Below are 22188 nucleotides of genomic sequence, written 5' to 3'. Positions count from 1 at the left end.
CCTGTAGCCATCAGTCAGGGCTCAGCTGGAAGACCTCAGCCAGAGAGAACACGGTGATGCTCCACAAGGCAGAAAGCCAGTCTGACTCCGTGACATCGGGCAGGGAAAGCACTTAGGTAGTGCCCCAGGTGGTTTTGCTTGCTGTTCATGAGGGGTATTTATGTAACCCTCACAGCTGTTTCAAGTATCAGAGAAGTCAACTTAATACCATGCTGACACTTGACTAGGCTCTGGAGCTCCAAGCTGGCCCAGTACATTGAAGTTGGGTTGGACACAGCACTGAAGCACCCCACTTGATGTTAGGGCACTGCTGGCCAGATGCAGTAAATAGACCCTTTCCTTTTTACATTCTATCAGCACAGAAAATGATTCTTTCATCTATCTTATATCAGTGTGTGTCTTTTCGTTTCCTTGACTCTTGATACTTTTGTTGGTATTAGATCGATCTTTTTCTTTACAATGGACTTTTCAACACAAACTATATCGTCCTTAAGTTAGGGCTGAAAAGAATTGACAGATCAAGAGATACTGTGTGTGAATGGTGAAACCAAAATGAAAAAGGGCAGAAAATCTGTTCCTGTGTCCAGAACTAATTAGATTTTGGGGAATAACAGTGGGTTTTCTGCTAACTAAACTAAACTAAACTAAAGTTGGCTTAGATTAAATCCAAACTACAATTTTTATTTTAGTTTGTTAGGGGAGGGTTAATTAAGAGAAGCAGAATACTCTGGCTGTACTATGATTTTGGTGATATCCATTTTCTGAACTGTAGGGGATTTTGATCTGGCTTTTTTGTGTTTTGTTTTTACTTAGACTAGCTTTAAAGGAACATTAAAATGCCTTTTGCAGGAGAAAGAAGTTCCAATATTTCTGGAAAACAATGTTATGCTGTAAAAATAACTAAGTCTACAGACAATTTTTTCTCCCGGGCTCATTTAGGCCAGGATCCCAACGAGTTGTCCCACAGCAGCTCCGTGCTGCTTTCTATGCTTGGCGGAGCATTGAGCGTTCCCTGCAGCAGCTCCGAGCCCCACTCTAACCTGCCACAGCCCTGACAAACCCTACTCCATCCAAAATCAACAGCTTTCATCCACTCCAGAATGAACTGCTCACTCCATGCTTTTTCTGCCCCATTACCCGTAATCCCCATCCTGTGGAGTTTTCTCTATGAAAACCTGCGCTCCTCTTTTCCAAGCTTTTTACTTTCCTGCAGGTTTCTCATTTCTGTGTTCTGTGTGTTTCTGACAGAGCAGTTCCTGGAGTTTCTTGGGTCACTTCTGATGGCCAGGATTTGTACCTCTCCCATTCCTGACCCTGGGCAGTGTTAGCCAAAAGTAAGTAGAGGATGACAAAAACTTCCACAGGAATGAGAACACCCAGGGAAGCTTCATGGCTCCAGTGGGCCCCTGCCTTCCTGCAGCCTGAGCAAAGGCTTTCCCCTGTACAGTCCCACATCACCAGGCTCATGTGGAAGAGATTTATCTCAGGAAGCCTTTTTCACAGGCCACTTATTAAAATATTACTTGCTTTTGTTTCTTTCACAGAGATCTACTCCTGCTTCTTGTCATGTGAACTCTTTTATATGTAATCTGTCTTATTAATCAAGTTCCCACCAAGACAAAGACTGGAGTCAGCCCAGCAATCTGATTCACTAAAACAAGCGTAAAACATCATCCTTTACACAAGATAAAGCTTCCATGTCTCATCTTGCCATTTCAGGATTTTGGCTTTCAGCAACACACGCATTTATCAGGCACATAAAAATTCTGTGCTCCTCCTCTGCTTCATTCTCTCCTCCAGAAGAGCAGTGATTTGTTCACTCTTTTTTTTTTTTTTTTTTTTTTAATTTCTTCCTTCTCCTGGAGAGGTGTTAAGGGGCCTGAAATCCCAAAAAAGGGAAAAAGGGAGAGAAAAAAATGACTTAATTTTTCTTCAAAGCCTTTAGCAACCAGCAAACTGCCTGGTTTTATCAAAACTAACATAGCCTGAGAATTCTGGGGTTAAGGCACAGGCATCCCATAGGAGATGGCATATCAAAAGGTACAAGCATTAGCCTGACACCAAAGGAGGAGGGAGGGAAGGGCAAGACTGTCAGGATTTCAGAAAGTCAGATTGTGACTCTGTCAAGAGACCACAGGTGTTCAAGCTTCTTCCTCTGAGCTGCTATTAAAAAAAAGCTCCAAGCCCCAAAAGATAACACCTAATTTAGAGACCTAACTCTTTTTTTACAAGATGACAGAAGAAGAGAGGAGAGGAGAGGAGAGGAGAGGAGAGGAGAGGAGAGGAGAGGAGAGGAGAGGAGAGGAGAGGAGAGGAGAGGAGAGGAGAGGAGAGGAGAGGAGAGGAGAGGAGAGGAGAGGAGAGGAGAGGAGAGAAACAGGGACTAGATTTTCTTTTTTCTTTTTTCTTTTTTCTTTTTTCTTTTTTTTTCTTTTTTCTTTTTGCTACTGCTTATCTATTGAAAAGTGAATCGAAGCAGAAAAGGGCTAGACAGACAGAAACCTCTCCACAGTGAAAATGCATTCTGAAGTTGCTGCTATTTCTGCAGGTATTTGGGTGACTTTGCTGGGGCTCCTGAGACTAAAATTAAGCATTTGGTTATGGTTCACAGGTACCCACATGCATCTCACAGCTTCCTCCTGCTGGCTGACCAACAAGTTAGCCTGCCTTCCTCCTGGCTCCAAAGGCACATGAAGAGAGAGGGAGCAATGTAGCAGCCCAATGATCACTGGTGAAACAAAACCAAGATGAACTCCACAGAGTTTCCCAACAATAGGTTGATATCCCAAGGATGTTGCTGGGATCATTTTTGTTGTAGATATCAGGAATGGCTACAGGAAAAGATTGGACCAATTTTGCCTATATGTTGCATGAATCAACCAAATGTGTTAACATGTCCCTTTGTGCTGCAAGTTCTATTTTCAGGACAATTTTATTCACTTCATAGCATTTGATATGAAACTTCATGCCAAGAGAATTTTTCTAAACAGCATTATTGTCATTTTAGGTCTGACAGCTTTGACGCTTACCTTTAAAATGAGGAGGAAGGAAGCATTTCCTATAATGCTAAAGCAAACACAGTACTCTTATTTGAAGCTAAGTGCACATCAGCAACTGGGTTATTATATATATATGTTGTGGCTTACTAAAAACTTTTAGATGGAAAAAGCCTCATATCATCTTATTTGAAATGAAGTGCACTCCTCATTCTTTTTCTCAGGACTAATTATACCAGACACACACTGAGGTACACCTCAGTCCAGAACAACAGCTGGCAGTAGATCAGGCTGCAAGTTTTTTATACAAACTACTGCAATGCTGCCCAAAAATTCATAGTTCTCTTGCCTTCTTTGAGTGTGCTTCAGATCCACACAAGTCTGGACCCCCACTGAAATTCAGCTCAATCACTGTGCTCACCTGCTTATTCTATGGGAACACTGACCTATGCTGATCTGCCCAAGAGCATCTCTACCCTTGACAAAGTGCAGTGATTTGAATTCTGTCACAAGAGCTGAAGCCTGCGTGGTTTAGGCCCAGCCCTAGCAGAAGAAGAGAAAAACATTGCAGATATATGGTTGCTAGCAATTTACATACCAAAAGTACTTTTACTAATCCAATTTTACTTAAACCCTCAAACTGCACTCAGGTTTACAATGTATTTAGACAAATATCCCATAGGCAGTGCTGGTAAGGTGACTGAGATTAGCTGAGCTCTCATGACATTTGAAAGTGTCTGAAGATCTGCACAGGGAGGCACGAGGGATAGCCTCAGGCCAAGCACTCCCAGTGGTGCTGTTATTTCAGTGGGACTGCTCAGTGAGGTAGGTGCTCACTGCCATGAGAAGCACTGACTGTTGATAGCATCTGGCCCAAGGTTATCTGGGCAATTACAGTGGAGAGCTCTTGAACACAACATTTTCATTTTTTCATAAGCTCTCTTTGGACATTATTAACCTTTATCTGTTAACAGGAATTAGTGTTCAGTGTCCCATTCTAAACACAGTATTTATAAGTACATTATTAACATCTGTTGCAAAAAAAACAAAAAAAACAAAAAAGAGAGCATTTCTCTGGGCTGTGTGAAATTACGTCTGTATTATTCTGTTTGTACACTGCAAACCTGAAATACATCTTTACTGGAAACAAATACATGAATGCATGCAGATCAGTGATGACACACATGGATAATTTGCCATCCATTGTCAGGATATGCTGACAGCATCATGCCCAGTTGAACACAGTCCTGCTCCCACGCTCACAAGCACCAATAGCATGTGATACTGCATTGCTGGGCAGGACAAACAGGAGACAACTGGCAAAACCTCACTCCTACTCTTCTCTAGAACCAGGCTTAGATGTTACAGGACAAACTGTTGCTGACATCATATGAAGTTCAGAACAGCAAAGCCAGGCCCAGAAGGAGTGTGATTCTATAACCAGACTTCACTGAGCAATGGGATGCTGCACTCATTCAAGACCAAGAAATTTTTACAGCCTGTAATTTAATCAGCTCAAGATTTATATCTTCTGAAAAAGCAAAGGAAAAAAGTACGTGCTTAAAGCAGATTTGTTTTGTTTTCCCTATCCTGGAATGTCTGGAAAAGCAGGAGGTAAAGAGAAACAAGGGACTGAAGGGATAAAGCAACCATACAAGCTGACCTGACAAAAATTTTCTCTGAAATTCAGTGCTTCTGCAATCTGTACCTTCCCATGGAGACATCACTTAAAGGTGTAACAGATGAGTGGGGATCTCCTGCTCACTGTAATGGACATGAGGCCAACATGCAGAATGCAATTTTAAGGTCTGTTATTAAATATACAGTCTTTGGTGATCATCTGTCCTTGCACAACAATACAATACACTGGTAATTAGAACATCAATGAAGTAATTAAATTCATTCACACCAAAAGGCAGTTGGATAGCATAGCAAGTAAAAGTACGATGGTACAGTAGAAAGAGATACAGAAATCCATTCATCTCTCTGTCAGATGAATGCACTGCATAAAACTATATAATTTGGATGTGTCCTCGTGGGTGAATTAGCACTTCTCAGTTCTCCCTGCCTGGAGTACATACAGATAGGAATGACTAAGCACAGAGGACACACTTCAGTTCAGCATTTTCAAATAGGGCCTTCTAAGGCAATCCAATTTTTCTTATCTTTGATAATGATTAAAAGATTCCTTGCATTTTTCTTTGGGGTGATAGCAATATGTAATTACCACATTTAAGTGAGGTCAAAGAACAGCTCTTCAACAGAGTGCAGCTTGCAAGTCTGACAAGACTGAAAGGAACATTACTCCAAGCCAAGCTGGTTCACGGTTTTCTTTTTCCTTCCTCTAGCTCACACAGCAACATGATGCTTTTCCAACAGTAGGCTGTCCTGAACTAGTGTGTAAACCAAAACCGCCTTAAAATACTGTCAATAGTATTTGCCAGCTGAGGTGCAAAATCTTCTTATCCATCTCTCCTAACACAATGAAGATAATGAAGCAAACTAATGATACTTAATTTCTCTACCTAAAACATTATACTTTGCTTGAGTAAGCTCGTTATATTCTACCAAGCTGTAATAAAAATCACAGTATCCATCTGTATGCATCTGTTATAGGCGCTCCTCTGTTATGAAGGCTTAGCACTCTGTATTCTCAATCCAAACTTACTTAAGTGCTCTAAGACCCCATGATTGAAAGAGGAACATTTTATGTTCATAAAGTGAGAGAAAGGTTAGAGGATAAATGATGAGTGCCCTAGTTCATTTAATGCATTATCTTTGCAAGTTTTCATGTATTGATTTTGGCAGAAACACGATCAAATGTTGCTGTCACTTGCAATGGTAAGAAAGCTCTTAGTTAATGCCTGATTAGGCTTTAGAGCTCAAAATGAAATTGTCTGGCTATGCTGATGGCTATATTCTATCATAGCACAGACTTAATAGAGAAATATGGCAGTAAAACACGTTTTATCATGCCACCAGTTCATCACTAAACCAGTGCAGGGCTGGTTTTGTGTGTTTATTTGTTCTGTTTTTAAAAAATGACCAAAGCAAACAAAGCAAGCATTTATCCTGTGCCAACCAGGAAACACTGACTCGCATACTCTCTCAGATTAAAGTGCTTAAACAAGTCAGATCTTAAGCAAATAAACATGTTGCTGCTATCTGTTTTCATCTTTTTCCAAATTTCATCAATGAACTCCACTTAGAGATGTCACCAAAAGCAAGATGTTGTGAAATCGCTTGTGTCCTCAAACTGAAAGTTTCTTAGATTTACCTTGTCATGGAGAAGACTCATCACTTCATCTGAAGAACTGCTTGAAGGCACAGAAATACAGTGACTTCTGTTCCCCTCACTTCAGATTTTCCAGACAATTTCAAAAACCACACCTTCAAGTGATTTTACTTTAAAGAGTTCAAATTCTGGGGGTAATTGTGGCATAATAAAATGCATCTCAAAGTCCTGTTACTACAAATGAGCTCAGCATCCACCCTGTTACTGTGGGCTTGCAGTTCCTGTTAGGTCCTCATTACCCAGCACTGATCCCTGTTACTAGTGGCATGCCATGCCCTGACTTCTTGGGTTGCAGTATGGAAAGTGGAAATTAAAATAAAACCCTGACTTAAAAGGGTGCAGACTGAAAAAGGTGGCCAAGCTCTGGCTTGAAGCATTTCTCAGTTCTTCAAATATGCAGCTCAGGGTTTTTGATCCATAGGAGGCACCAGGAGTATTTTGCAAGCATGGGGGCCAAGTAGATCCCAAACACAGATGTCTGAGCCTCAGAGCTGTGCTCACTCCCAGCTTTAGCTCCAAGCCACAACTGTGCTAACAGCTTTGTGTTAATGAAGGAAGACTTTGCCAAGGAGACTATTACCACATTTCTTTATTTTCTAAAACTATTAATTTATTAGGTAAGAAAATATCTGATTTCTTCTAGTTACTAAAAACAATCAATGTAATACCTGATGATGAGTTCATGATTTGCAATTTGTTTCTCTTTTTTTTTGTAATTGTGCTTGTTGTGTGTTAATAAATCTAAGATGGAAGGGGAAGCCATGCTCCCTTACCATACAGCTGTTGAAGTTACCACGTTACTCACAGTGCAAAAAGAAACTCAAACCAAATGCAGAATAGACAGCCACCCTGAAGCAAGTGAAAACGGAAGAGGGCAAATCCATGAGTGATCAAATTGGTACTGGCTTAGAGAACACAGGTTCACACATCTCTGGGCAGTTCCAGCACCATTTTCTCTGGCTTCCTTTGTACTTGCCGGCATAGACATACTCAGGCAAACAGCAAGGGCTTCTTTTGGATGCAGACACAGTTACTCCTGAGAAAGCATAATGCCACTCGGCTAAGAAGCATTTTATAAATGCAGTTTGGTTGTTCAGTATCAGATTCCTCATATTGCTGCTTCTCAAACAGGAGCAAAACTGCATTAAACAAAACAACAGCTCTCAGAACCTCTTTAGCCACTGTCACCCTCAAACCTCACAAACCTGCTCACCCACATTTTCTTTAGCAGTGATGCAGAAGACGGTGCAAGAAAATGCATTTCTACCACTTCTTTTTCCCACCACTGTGCAAAGATCTCCCTTCACAGCATCACGATTTATTTCTTGTTGGGGACAGGGTACATCCTAACGGATGGGACACAGTGCCCGGCAGCCACCTTCCTCCCGGCAGGCAGCGGAGGCTACGTGGTTTCACCAGGCTGCCGGTGTCACTGAGTGCCGACAGCCTGTTTGCCATTTCTCCATGTTTGGTGCTACACTGACATCTTGTGGCCCTTAACCCTGACGAGACAGTAAACAAGGCCGCAGATTTCCAAATGTTTAAAGCAAGGATTCATTAAAAGTAAGTTTGGGAAGGCAGCACTGCTTTTCCTCTTGCTTTCTTCCTGTTTGGATGCACATTCCAGAGCCTCCTGTGTCCCATTTTGGTGACAAGCTTCCACGTTAAATACTGATGATTGAGCACCAGTCCAGCCAAGAGCGGCACTGATTGCTTGTGAAGACAACCCAGCATTGCAGCAGTGAGCCCCCTGTGCAGAAACGGGCTGCTGCTCTGTCTGGGGAGAAAGCAAACACCAGAGAAACCCGTTGTGTGGTGTTGGCAGGTGCTGCATTTGAACTCATAAATGTGACTTTCAAAATTGCTGTGACTGTTGATTGCTGCCGTCAGGCAGGAGTTCTCCCAAGGAAAACGTACTATTTCACTGCCATAGTTGCTGCTCATAGTAAGAGTAGTAGCAAAAAAAAAAAACTGTTTGGAAACAATGCCACGATTGATATCCATAGGTTAAACCTATATGAGATGATGTCACGTGCCCATGAAGACAAGAGTCTGTCACACTGGTGGAGTATACACAAATAGAATGAGACTTTTCCTCGTCCTTTAATCTATATAACCACTGGAAGAGTGAAAAATGAGTAACAGTGCTACAATATATATAAACTCCATGACCCTCAGGTAAGTTTTACTACAGCTACAAACTGAAGTATAAAATGAAAAGCAGCATGGGTACTACCACAAATAAAAAGGATTGGAGTATTGGAAAATATAAAGGCTCACATTTCTCCCCAACCTCTAAGCACTCAGCCTTCTCATCTAAGCTAGGCCCTGAAGCTGGCTCTACATGGAAGAAACAGACTCCTTTGCAGGATGATTGAAATTTTTTATTAGATACATTGAGCTTTGGAGGCATATATCTTTCTCTTACTGCTTACTGCAGGTGCTTACTGAGTTGTCTAACTAGATAGATTTAAAGCTATGAGCTAAAATGCTTCAGATAAGCATTTAGAATTAAGGCTTTGTGCCTTAATTATAAACAAAATATCACAGCTTAAAAAAAGTATACAGAAGGGAGTGGAGGCGAGAGCAAAGGGATTTACATGCATACCCAAATAGCTAAATTCAGTTTTATCAATTCCTGTGATTCCTATACATTCTTATGATTATGCCAGATAAAGTTTGATTTCTTATCAAATGATGGGTGCATGCCACTGGACAGATTATAGCAGATGCAGTGTGAAGATATGCTAGGAATCATAGGTTCTAAAAGGTCTTCTCTATGTGGAAAACAAAGAACGATCTCCCCAGAAAACCCAAACTGAGAGATCCAACTTCTTTTCCTTAAATAACAGCAGAAGACACCAAAATATTTCTAACATTCAGCATTGGGCCCAATGCTGTCACCAGCATAAGAGACACTGCAGGGGGACATCTTCCCCTCCCTGGGATGTCACTGGCTGTTTGAGGATTTGCACTTCTGTATGAGAAAAGTAGAAACAGCCAGGTGTGGGAAAGCGGGAGAAGCCAAAGAGGGACAGGGCTGACTGGGCTCAGATTTAGAGCAAGCCCAAGACAGCACAGGAGATTGGCTTGTCTAGCCTGGTCCCCTTGCTACTGTAGACAACGTATCAAATAATCTCCCACCGTAAACCTGTCAAGTTCCTCCTTAAAAGTCATTACATTTTGTCTCTACTGTGTCAGACTTTCATTCCTCTAAGGATCTGAACTTAGCTCTCCATTACAGCCTACATTTAATTCATAGTCACTGTATCGGTACTTGGCTTTTGTGCCAACACACTCCTTTCACCTGCCCTGTGCTTGTCTCTTCCTGATGTATTTATAGACAGCCACCATCCTGTCTCTCAGCCTTCATTAGGCTCAAGTGAACAGACAAAGCCTTCCTTATCTCTTCTCATCGGAGCTGTCAACTCAGTGCCAGAGATGCTGTATATGTGGGCATTCAGTCTCTCTTGTTGCATGTGGGTAATGGGAATTGCGGGCAGGATCCCAGACACGTTCATAACTGCTCTGTGCAGTGCCGGTAACACTCTGCTGCCTGGGCTTGTCCCAGCACAGCGAAGACATTGCTCACCCTCTCCAAGGGCAAAAGCCAGCTGGCACACAGTCCTGACTGAGTGGGATACTGCAATGACATTGCAATATTGAGAATATGCTGGATGAGAGTGTTTGTGTTTGAATCAAATATCCTAGAAAGCATAAAATGAAAAAAGTTGGTGTAGTAATGCTACCTGCCTGGTTGGAAACTGGCTGAGAGATCAGAAATGCAGGCAGTAAGAAGTCATCATACCGTATATCAAGAGGAGCATCAAGGACTGTTTGCACAAAGTATTTATAGCTATGCATTGGGCTTATAGCCATTGCAGAAGTGGAAAAATCTTCATTTGAATGTTTTAAAACAAGTCAGTTAAAGATTAATTATATTTAAGAGGTGACTTTTGGGAAGAATCTTTCCTTGGCAGGCATATGAAGTCAGTTATCCAGCACAGCTTTTCCACCTTTGATGTCTACGATAAGCAGCCAAAAATAAGGGAAGGAAAATAAATATGAGTAGATCAGAGCATTTTTGCAGGTGGGGTTGGAACTACTTCCTCACTGATAATGCTGGGAAAATGGAAAATGACTCTGCTTTGCTTCTTCTCCATCACTTATTCCATGAAGTCAGCAGTTTTTGGGGAGCTGAAATTAATTTATTAAACAACTGAGCATATAAAAAAATTGGCATCTAGATGCACTGACAAATCCACAGTCATGCTCTGCTCCTTTTGTATTACACAGCAAACTCTGATGAACTTCTGCAGGCTATAACCTTGACACAGAGAGAAGTTTCAAGCAAGTTCATAGGAGAAGAAAGCTGACTTTCCATTGACACTGGATGAAGAAAGAAGTGTAAGGAAAGTGCAAGCCCATTACTTACCCCTAGCTGGATGCTGTGGAAAGGCTGTGACCAGCTGGTACATGTTAGAACAAGCCCTGTTCTTGTTAGATGGAGACATAATGAAAAGAATGGGAGAAGTGTATCTCACTCTGGCAGAGCTGTCCACTTTTCTCTTGCACTCCAGAAAACAGCAGAGTAATAAATTCGGTAGAGTACATTAAAATGGCCCCAGTACTGGACTAATTAAAGAGGCTGTAGCAGGTGGAAGGACTGGTTGTGAACGTTACAGACAGAAAATAACTGGGCTTGATTTGCAAACCTTATGCTTTCCGTATAGGGATTTAACAGCCATTCTGTTCTCTGAATTGCTGCTAGACTGACATAGGCAGAGATGCTGCTGTCTGACACCCCATGAATCAGCACGGCAGCTAAGCCTGCTCCGTGTGCCCAGCCTGCAGGACAGGCAGGGAGCGCTGGCACACTTCCAGCACAGCAGGGGCTCTGTAACGTAGAACTTGTCCCTGAGCCCAGTACTGGCAGAGGCACTACCATCTCACCCATCCTCTTTATATAAGGCAAGATGTAAAGACTGAGATCAAAACAAGGGCAAATGCAAAATCCCAGGCTCCCAAGGAAAAACACAGTGATGCTGCAGCCATTAGATTTGCAGAGGCGAAGACAAGCACTTCATTAGGAAGGAATAACTCCCAGCATAGGGCACTGTCAGAAGCAGATGAGGTGAAATGGGATTCTGGGGCTTGGATGTTTTGCAGCTTTGTGATTGCCAAAAGAGTCAGACTAGAAAGGAAGTCACAGCATGGGAATGCTTCAATTCGCAGGGCCACTAGCACCACCAGACATGCTGCTGCTTGTGAACCTGCCCCCCAGCATTAGAATAATGAAAAAAAAGTGTCCTGGAATGATTTCACCTGTTATATCTCTCTAATTGCAATATTTTTGGTGAGCGCTGTGCGTGTTCAGAATCAACTCTGAACAGTCTATTTTATCTCCCTCCTCTTTATTTTATTTATTTAATTAATTAATTAATTTTCCCTGTACATTTTTCTCTTACAGTGGTTTTATTTTTGTGTTCACACTGCTTGTTTAATTTAACAGATGGAAACTTCCACAGAACTTCTTGGTAATGTATCTGTACCATTCCTAACGTATATTGTTTTGCGCTGTACGAATGTCTCTTCAGGAAGAGAGCCATAAGCCTATTCTTATTTATGCTATGACACCCCCAGTGCTATATAACCCCTCCAACCAGCAGAAACTCAAATTCTGAGATCCATATGGAGGCTTTCACTTCATAGGAATATCAGCCTTCTCCAACCTCAAAGTTTCAGGACATCAGAAAGCTGACTCCAAGCTGCCAGCATGGGGCTAATGGTCTCAAGATGCGCCAGGAGATGTACAGTATGGTTATAAAGAAAAAATTCTTCTCAGAAGGAGTGGTGAGGCCTTGGAACAGGCCGCCCAGGGAGGTATTGGAGTCACCGTCCCTGAAGGCTTTCAAGAAAATGGAAGTTTTAGTACTTAGGGACATGGTTGGTGGGCAGGGTGGTGATGGATTGACAGTTGGACTAGATGGTCTTAGTGGTCTTTTCTGACCTTCATGATTCTGTGATTTCCAACTTCCGGAAATGTTAAGTGATGATGAGGCACGCACAGTCACCTCTCAACAGCAGCAGCAGCCACGACAAGTTGCTGTTTATAAGATGACAGTAACTAAGATGAACGCTATTTGCCAGCACTGCTTCTTGGCCAACCATTTTACTAAACTATGGTTTAATTCTACCTGAAACTGCAAAAAGAGGGCAATGGACTGATCCATATTGAGTTAACTTTTACTCTTCATTCTGGAAGAATTTTAACCAGGAAGAGAAAACTGAGTAGATTATATATGTCATCACAGAGATGGCAAGGATTTAGTAGATCAAGCTCTATTGATTTCTTCTACAGTCATTTTGTAATCAGCAAATAAGACAGTCGATGCCTGAAGCACCCTCTGCATATCTCTTTCCCAGTTTTTGAAGGAGATTTCAAAATTTATAGCCAGGGCAATCCATATCGGTTCCTGGAAATGGGCGACTGCTGCCCAGATCCACTGACCCTGATATTTCAAAGACCAGACATAACTTCAACATCCTTTAAGTGTTTTAAGCAAAACAGAAGTACTAAACAACTCATTTATGGAGGAAATTCTAATCAAAAGAGAAATATTCCCTTTTTTCATTAAAATGCACATTTCTGTCTTGTTCTTTAAATATTTTCCACATATTTATTTTTTAAGTAGGCAGGCTTATCCCAACATAAGAAGTCTCCTACTGACCCTGCTGTGTGGCTCCAACATAGGGACAAGCAGGCATCAGCTCAGGATGTTCAGACAGCAGCTGCATTGATGTCCAAATCTGTGCTAAGGACCAGAAATTCCCTGGGAGTTAGCAGAAGGAAAGAAATGTTTTAGAACAGAATTCAACTGACTTTCATACAAATACCCCAGGAAAAGGAGCTCACACCCTGGAAGTTCTTGTTTCTTTCTGGTGACTCAAATCAGCCACTGATGTCTGTGTTTGGCCACCACAATCCTGCCCCAGTGGCACTAATCAAAAGCGAGCGTGGAGGTGAAAGAGGAGGACTTGAGGAATGCCAGAGGGGATCTTAACAGTAAAAGACAGCTCCTAGCTTCAAAAAACTGCAGTGGATGAGAAGATAACAGCTTCAAGAGAAGCTTCAATATTGCCTAAATCTCACGCAGCACTTCACTCTCTTGTGGATCTTAAAAAATATTACATGAAGGAGACAGGTTTTCCAATCCAGAATAAGCATAGTTTTTGCATGCTAAAATGAACTCCCCTAGCACTGACTGTTCAATGATTCACTCTAGAGTACTTTACCCCCCACCGTTTGCACCTAATGTCGATTATCAGCAATGGGATATGTGTAGAGTGGGCAGCTTGCTTCTAAATGTAGTTTTTTTGGCTCCTAAGAAGAGCACCAAATTATTTCTGAAAGAAAACGAATAAGTAACAAAAGGTCATTCTAGTGCTTTATAGACTTTTAAACCTGTTCCCAGAAGACCCACAAAGAAAATCAACTTGTAATAATCCATTTAAATGTTGCTCATCTCATTCATTCATGATAATTAAGACACAAAAATAAATCACTCAAACAAGAATTGCATCTCATGTGACTGTATCTCTACTAACTGAAAGTGCAGTTACCTTGAGATCTGCCTCAGTCTTCTTGCAGCTTGGGGTCAGTGAATGGATGCAGAGCAAATTCAGGGCTGTGGCTCATTAGCCCTATCTAAAATATACACACTACTTTATGCTGCTTTAAAGGAGGTTACAAAAAAACAAGTCCCTTGAGTGTCCAGCTTGAGAGCCAGGGAAAAATTTAAGTATGTCCATAAATGTTTGAATGAATCAATGCATTTATTTCTATCTTCTCAGAGTTGGAGTGCAGCCATCACCTTCCAAATCTAAAAATAGTGTCAGCAGGCAGCCCAGGTAGCTACAAATCACCTTCTTCAGCTTTACTTAATACCTCCTAAGTGAGGATCAACTCATTCTTCTGTGATTTTACAGAAAATTAGTGGAATTACACCAGCACTGACAAGGTAAAACCTAAGAAGATTACGTTCAATTAGGTATTGTTAGTTTGAAAAAAGCCACTTGGCTGACTTGATCTCTAGCACTCCTTACTCCTAGATTTTCAAAGGCATGAAAAAAACGCTTCCTTTTCACAGACTACAAAACTCTACATGTCATATTTCAGGATAAATTATATTTCCCCGCTTTAAAGCAGTGTTGTGTCAAGAAATTCTGTGTGTTTGATTACACTCAGAGTCAAAGAAAAATGTAAAAACTGTCAACATACAAATAAAAAAACCCTAACTTTGCTTCTCCATTGCCATCACCAAGGGCAGGTCTGCACACTCGGCCAGAGAGATAATTGAATAACATGGGTGACAGAGCACAGCACTGCTGAGCTCTCAAGCCAACCTTGAACTCTTCCATCAGCCCAACATGTACCAAGCCTCTTGAATAAGTCTCAAAAAAATAAACTCAGAGTCATCAGATCAACTTTCAGCCATCTTCCTCAGGTATTATGTGCAAAGATTTACTCGTCTGAATTAAAAATTGCAGTAAAATTGGCCCCAAACAATACCAGTCCAAAGTCAATACTGCTGTCAAGCTTGTAGCATCTGACATACATTGTCATCTGATGCTGGGACGCATGCCATACTAAGTACATATGAACTATATTAATATGCTACAATAAATGGATTCATGAGGCAATACATTTCTCTGTGATCCAGTCCTCCTATTTGCTTTCTATTTCTCTAACAGTGTTACAGGACAACAGAGTAAACATCATTATATTTTCACTCACTTTACACTGCCCAAATGGTGGTGATTATATATGTACCTATTATCTACTCATTTATTAAGCAATGTTAGATACAAGGTAATCCATCATCCAGAAAGAAAGTAGTAGCTAACTGCTTTCCTGTTGCTGTGCCCACTGAGGCACTTTGCAGTATCTGTTTCACACGTGGAGCAGGCATTTCTGAGACACTCTCTGTAGTGGGTAACTTCAGCAACCAAAGGGTTTGATTCCTTTTCAGGAAACAGGGCAAGTAACGTAACCCCAATATATTCCCATTTTTTTAAGAGGGAACTGCATTATTTCTGACTGCCAGCCCATTCAAGGTGCGCAGGATTGTCTGTTGTCATTTGTTTTTGTCTGGGTTCTTCTCGGGACAGGGTGAGTGCAAGGACTGGTAACCACGAAGGGCAAAGCCTTGCCATTTTTTGAAGCACAACAGACAGAGTTCAAAAGGCAAGAGGAGCTTCAAGATACCCAGGCATAATCTGTGTATGCTTCTTGAAAGCGAAGGTTGTAATTAAAGCTGGCATTTCTGAGCAGCCTGCTAGTGCTGGCCATCTTGATAACAAGCAGCAAGGACATGCTTTGTGACACAGACACATAATCTGTGGGGAAGAGATGATGCCTGTCCTGTAGGAAGCAGCAGAATAGACATGCGTATGCAAGCTGGCCTACAGGGAACAGAGCTAAAAGGTTTAAAAAAAATGTTTATGTAGCCAAAGCAAAGAGAAACACGAAATGAAGCAAGGGGTGCAAGCTCACCGTGTTATTTTCCTACAGGCTTTCCTCATTATTTCTCCCTCCTTCCATTTCCTTTTGAGATGGCAGAAGAAAAAATGAATTTCTGTTTTTAGTTCTGAAAGTGTATACTTGAAATGCAAGTTAACAAAAGAATGTTTTATTGTAGCACTCAAGCAAAACATCTGTATGGGAAATAGAAAATAACTCGGCTGTCCAAAAGCATGTAATAATGAATTAGTAATACACATCTGATTTTTATACAGGTCCCCTTAACAGGGGTTGGGATGTTCAAACACAGACAGGCTGAAATATGGGGAAACCCCTACCAGACCAAATGACTGCTGAAGCATTCTGATGGAGAGCTGTAACACACTGTGACAGGCTCCATGGCCACCTGTCAGTAATGCCAACCTTCACATGCAAATAGAGTCAAGGCAGGGCAAGGCAATGAGAAAATCCTTCAGTATTTGCAACAAGAGTGCAGAATTCTGCTCAGAATATTAAGAAATATTAACAAGGCCACTTAACTAATTCATGCTACAAAATGGATATCAGGCCACAACAGATAACACTTCAGAGTACAGAGCATTTGCTTGGATACTGTAAAGATAAGCATTTATATCTGCAACAAGATCTCTGAATTGTTATTACAAGTCGGGAATGAGGGACCAGGAGGCAAACCAAGGCAGAGATGAAAAGCGTGGACTGTCCAAAGTACATTTCATTAAAGGGAACCAGGTCCCTCCTTAAGAACTCTGAAAAATTGCTCTTGCACCACATGTTGCAGGTGGCAGATGAGACGCCTAAACAGAGTTGCAATAGAGGAAAAAAGAAGACATATAGTGTTGAAAGGAGAACACAATATACCTAGGAATGATAGACAGAAGCAAAAAACACAAGGATAAGGAAATAAACAAAACAATGTTAAAAGCTTAATACAAATAATACTCCTGTGATTTGCCATGTACTTCTGAACAAGAAACTGATTAAGCCCAGTGATCAGAGATGCTCGGATCCTTGGTGTAGCAGAGCAAGTTTTAGGGTGATGGCAGCACTGCAGCCAAGTCCCACAGAGTGCAGCAGGGCCCAGACCCACAGGCAGATCTTGGCCCTCTGCACAGTACACTGCTGGTTGTGGCAAGAAAAAGGCAAAGAGGGACAGAGCCCCTGGACAGACAGCTGCAAAGGCAATGGTGTGGGTTCCCGAGCATGGTTACACACCTGGTTCATATGCTCTCAAAGGTTTGCTACTTTGCATCCAATTTGCATTTTCTTTTTTTTTTATCATTTCCCTAGAAAGCCACATCCCTGAGACACAAACCCACATGTGAAGCAATGGAGAATCACATGCCAGAAGATGTCTTCAGTAACAGCACTCCCATTCATTCCCCCACCCAAAGCAGTACTGCTCTCTGGGCCTGTTTGCAATCTCATTCTTAAAATCTCAGCCCATCATACCTTGCTGACGTAAGGTTTATTTTACTATCACACCTTTTAACAGTTTTTCTGTCAGAGCATCTTCCTGTTCGCCACAATAAACCTTGATGTACTAATTTCTCTTCCCCAGTGCTGTTTGTTCTCTCAAATATTTGCAAAACATAGGCAGCACCTTGCAATCATTGCCTGGCGCATCCCAATCATTTTCAGCCTTTCCACACACATGAGACCGTTCTCTCCCCTTCTCATTTTCTTTTTCATCCTGCCAATTAGTTTCTCTGACCTCTCCTTTCCCTTCATTAATTTTCTCACACACCCCTGCGAGGTAAGTAGCACTCAGCAGCCTCCCTCGCAGAGCACTGTGGAACAGGAGGACTCCATACTCCCAACCACATACAAGCTGCAGGAGCACAGCTTGTACCTTGCTTTCTCTTTCCAGATTCCCTTTACTGGGATTTGGGGGGAGCTGTGGCTTTTTTTCCTGACTTTTGCAGAACAAAGGCATTACTTTTGGTTGAGCTGAAGGTAACGGTTTTTTTCTGTGTGGTTGTGGCGTACCGACTGCTGCAGTGATTTTCCATTTCATTCATATGCTCCATGGGTTCCCTCCTAGTGCTGCAAGAAAATAAAATACATCTGTATCGATGGATACAGATATACCTAGAGTTCTGAAAGACTTGGTTGTCACCGGCATATATAAGATTACATTCATCCCAATTTATCCGAGCGGCAGTTACACATGCGTACTAAGGAACTCCATTATCCTGTCCTTAATTTACTCTCGAGGGATTCATCTTTCACAGAATCCATATCAGAGCCCCCTTTCTCATTTCTTTCAGCAGGAGAGGGGAGAGGTCTCTATCTGATCTGATAATGGAGCTATTTGGCTCAACCCAGCCATTAATCCAACTGACAGCTTTCCTATGAAGAGGCAGAATTTCCGCCCGGCACTCCAATTTATTTCATCATCTGCACTTTCCTTCTCACACTTCTGGTGTGCGGTAATAATGAGAGCTGTCTGGAAAAATGTATAAATATGGCATATGTATACACATGTGTATAAATACAGGTAAAGCAGGTGGCAGGGTTATGACAGGAAGGGAATTCTGCCTTATAAGTGTTTTCAACGCAGGTGTTTACACGTCTCATGAAAACCTGCATCCAGCACCATCCTTCCAAAAATATGCTGACACAAAATGCCACATTTGCTCAATAGTTTTGCTCTTGGTTTTGTTGTGCGAGTCTTTTACCTAGCTGCGTGGTTTTGTTTTAATATCAGTCCCTATCACAGCAGCTCTCTCATCTAGGCATGTTCTCAATGAAAATACTGCACTGTAATTTTGAAGGAAGATTTCCCTTTTTTGCTGAGACTCCAGGTATCAGAGCACAGATCTGCAAAGGAGACAAGTGTGCTAAAGAGATGCTGGGCTCTGTCTTCTGCTCTGCAATTACTCAGCTGACAGGGCTTGACAAAGCGTAGGGTTAGAGAAGCAGAAACCTCTGTGGAGAATGGGTTTTCTTGTTTTGTTGTTAGATGTTTTGCTTTTTTAGTAGAAAAGCTGAGTGAATAAGGAGGCTGACACAACTGTACTCTATTCAGGACTGATAACGCCAATGAAGCAGTTTTAGTTAAAAGTAAATTTAAAATTGTGAAGATTGTTAAGCTTTTTGCCAAAATGTGTTTTAAAATAAAACAGCGATTTTAAATAAAAATGTTTTCAACTACAGAATTCATTTCATAGTTTTGAAGTGGAAAAAAATGTCCTCCAGGTCAAAATGGCATCTTATTTTTCCTGCTATCCAAACTTTTTACCAATGGCAGTTCAGAAGGATTTCAAATGAGGTCAGGAGAGGAGAGGAAAAACAGTTTTGCCTGTGCTGACATGCTGAACAAAAGACAGCCTAGAGTTGGTACTTTTCTTACTGAGGTACAGCTCCAAAATCACTTTAAAAATAATTCCTCGGTAAGTAATCAAAACACTTGGATTTTCATCAAGCTACTTAAATTGCTTAATTGAAAATGGAAATGTGCAAATGGAAAATGTGTCTGTCATACTCCCCCTCTAGGTTTTTGGGAATCCACTAATCCACATCTTCCTGTAACTCCTAAGATCTCATTATGCAGTAGATGGAGATGCTCAGAGGAAACACTTTTACCCTTCCCCACACTCACTGCAGCTGCCAAATGATCTCTTGGCCTTATGGAAGCAAGAGGAGCAGGACTGGCCTTCAACCTATTTTGGAATCTGAAATCTACACCAAATGACACACTTGGAGTTAGGAGATTCGTACAAATTGGAGCAGCAGAGGTGGAGAGGGTTTGAAACTCCCCCAGAGACCTGCTATAAGGATTCTGGCTTCCTCATTAACAAGTCCCCATTTTTGTCTTCACTAAAATAAGATTCAAGGCAGACTCACCATAAGGAAGGACACCAACCAAAGATACTTTGAGCAACCTCAGTGGCCGTAGCCTGAAAGCCGAATGAAACCACTTTCTACCTCTGGCCAAAGCATCTTGTCAACCACCAGCGCGTTCCCACCTCTGCTGTCCATGCAGTTCCCTGGGGGGGAGGAGGGTCATGGTATAAACACAGAAATAAAAATGCAAAGGTGAATCTTAATGCTTTCCAAATAACCTGAGCATGCTGCCAGTTCTGACTTCAGTTTTCTCATTTTTCACTTTCCAAGTATTGTGGGAAGGACCAAAATATGAGGCATTCTCTTCCAGCTGCTCTCAGTTTCTCAACAAAGAAGTTACCATCCATTTCTTTCTTTTCTTTTTCTTTCTTTTTTTTTTTTTTTAAATTATCCTCAGCAGTAATAAAGCTGCTCTGCTCACCACCATTCTCTGAGCTGACAGTCTCTGAAGTCCTGCTGTGACTGAACTGCCCTGAAAGCCCATCACACCATTTAGATTGCTTCCTAAGTAGATCTTGAAACCACTGCTGGTCATGAAATGTGGATGGGCTTGTGTTTGGTAAAACAGATTATATACTGATTTATTAGCAAATTTAGAAAGGAAAACATTTCAGAATATGAAAAATAAAACACATTTTCTATGATGTTTCTTTGCTGGACCTAGGTGTTCAGCAAACAGTCCAAGAAAATTCTGTTCCCTTTCAGGTTCATCCAACTATCTTTCATATAACATCTCTTCAGGACTCCTTAATTAGGAAAGATAAGAACTGATGATGTGCAAAAGGAGAGCTGTTTGTCTAGTTGTTTCTACAAACATATAGTTTAAATGCATTCCAGTCTGAAGACAGCTCACAGAAAACCTTGGTAGTACAAAAATGGAACAATAAAGGTTAACATGCCCTGGATACATGCTTTAAAATGCTTTAAAATTTTCCCAGAAGTAAATTATTTTATTTCCATAGGGCAGGACTGAAAGACGAAGGGGAAAAAAAGAAAGCAATTGAATTAAATGTTCCAAGGAGTTTTCAAGATGAATTCTTAACTAGCTCTGTGATTTCCTACTGGCAACCCAATCCTCTGGTTGATCAAGTTTCTTTGTGTACACGTGCTTACTTTCATGTAAAATCTGTTTAAAGCAAATGAGGAAGGTTTGCCTTAGCTTATTGATTTATTTATTTATTGCAGCATGAAATGCACCTTGCAGTTCCTCAACACTTCTCAGCTGTTCAGCTGAGCATTAAGACCATACACACCTTGCTCAGCAGAACAGATCCCCGCTATGTGACCAGCAGCACCACTGGTGCAGGCGAAGCAATGAGATAGAGATATCTGAAAAAGCTTCTGTCAGGCGATGCCAGATCATTGTGCTCATTATTTATATATGAAGCTTAAATTATTGATTGCTGCTCCTTCCTGCATTGAAAGCTGAAATCAAATCCAGTGCCTGACTGACCACTTAAATCTTCCAATCAACCCGCCTTCTCTAAATAAATACTGTACTTTAGAGCTTTGTTTATGAAAACTTGCAACACTTTCTCTTTCACTGGGGGTGAAGAAAAGATGAATGCTTATCAGTGTTCAGCTATTTACTGATCAAATGCACATTACATCATGCTAATCCCTACCATATGGGCAGAGACTGAAAACCCAGAATTCCTCAAAGTTCTTGGCATAGTAATGCTAAGTAGTTTGTGTTGCTTGTGATTATTCACGTGTGTGACAGGCAACATATGTGCTTTGCTAGGCATTCCATTAGAATTGCTTTTTCTTCAACCTTTCAAAAGCTAAATGAGCAACAGAAATTTTGGTAAATGTGATCTGTAGCATGAGCTGTTTTATATAATATGCTGCCTCTTATTGGCTGTCGCAGTGAAAGTCTCATCACATCTACGATTTAAGGCATCGGAACCACTCAGCTACTCTGACTGACCTCAAGTTATAAGGCACTGGTCACAACAAAGAGAGAAATGGATGGGCTGAAGTTTTAATACTAAATTTATGACTGCCTGGTGGTCTGAGCAGAGCCCACACCCTTCCCAGCAGTTGTGGCTGAGCCTGTTTAAGTGCTTAAAAAGAAAAAGCCGTACCCTTTTCTTCCATGTCTGATAGGAAGGATATTGTCGGGGCAGTACAAGATTTGCTTCTGTGACCACCAGTGTGAGCCCACGTTTCACAACAGACTGAGCAGAGTTATGGTGTCTTTTGCAACCTAAAGTTGCAGCAAGCAACACATTCTTGTTCAGAGAGAAATATGCGCAAGAATATTGAACACAAAGCAGAGATGAAGGCTTCAGTGAGCTGTCTAATGGGTAAAAACAACATATGCAAATAGTCACGAAACATAGTACACAAGCAGCTACAAAACTGAAGCAGAGAAAACTGCTCTGCTTGCACTGATCTAGGTAACTGCTTCTGCAGGTTTCAAGTAAAAGCCATCATCCATCTGTAGTGGGCATGTTGCCTACCAGCAACATTAACTGCTCTCATACTCCCTTATCCACTCTATA

General features: G+C 41.4%; 1 long non-coding RNA gene across 1 annotated transcript; it reads left to right on the top strand.

Annotated features, from left to right (window-relative positions):
• The first annotated feature begins 222 nt into the window (after positions 1-222).
• On the top strand, positions 223-2220 carry LOC128078091 (uncharacterized). Its single transcript, XR_008205293.1, has 3 exons — positions 223-323; positions 1254-1334; positions 1545-2220. It is a non-coding gene; the product is annotated as an uncharacterized LOC128078091 (long non-coding RNA).
• Positions 2221-22188: the final 19968 nt, after the last annotated feature.

Source organism: Tympanuchus pallidicinctus, unplaced genomic scaffold (genome assembly GCF_026119805.1).
Source record: "Tympanuchus pallidicinctus isolate F22 unplaced genomic scaffold, pur_lepc_1.0 scaffold16, whole genome shotgun sequence".
NCBI classification, from domain to species: Eukaryota; Metazoa; Chordata; class Aves; order Galliformes; family Phasianidae; genus Tympanuchus; species Tympanuchus pallidicinctus.
Note: the sequence above shows the minus strand (reverse complement) of the source record. Positions and strands in the feature narration are given on the sequence as shown.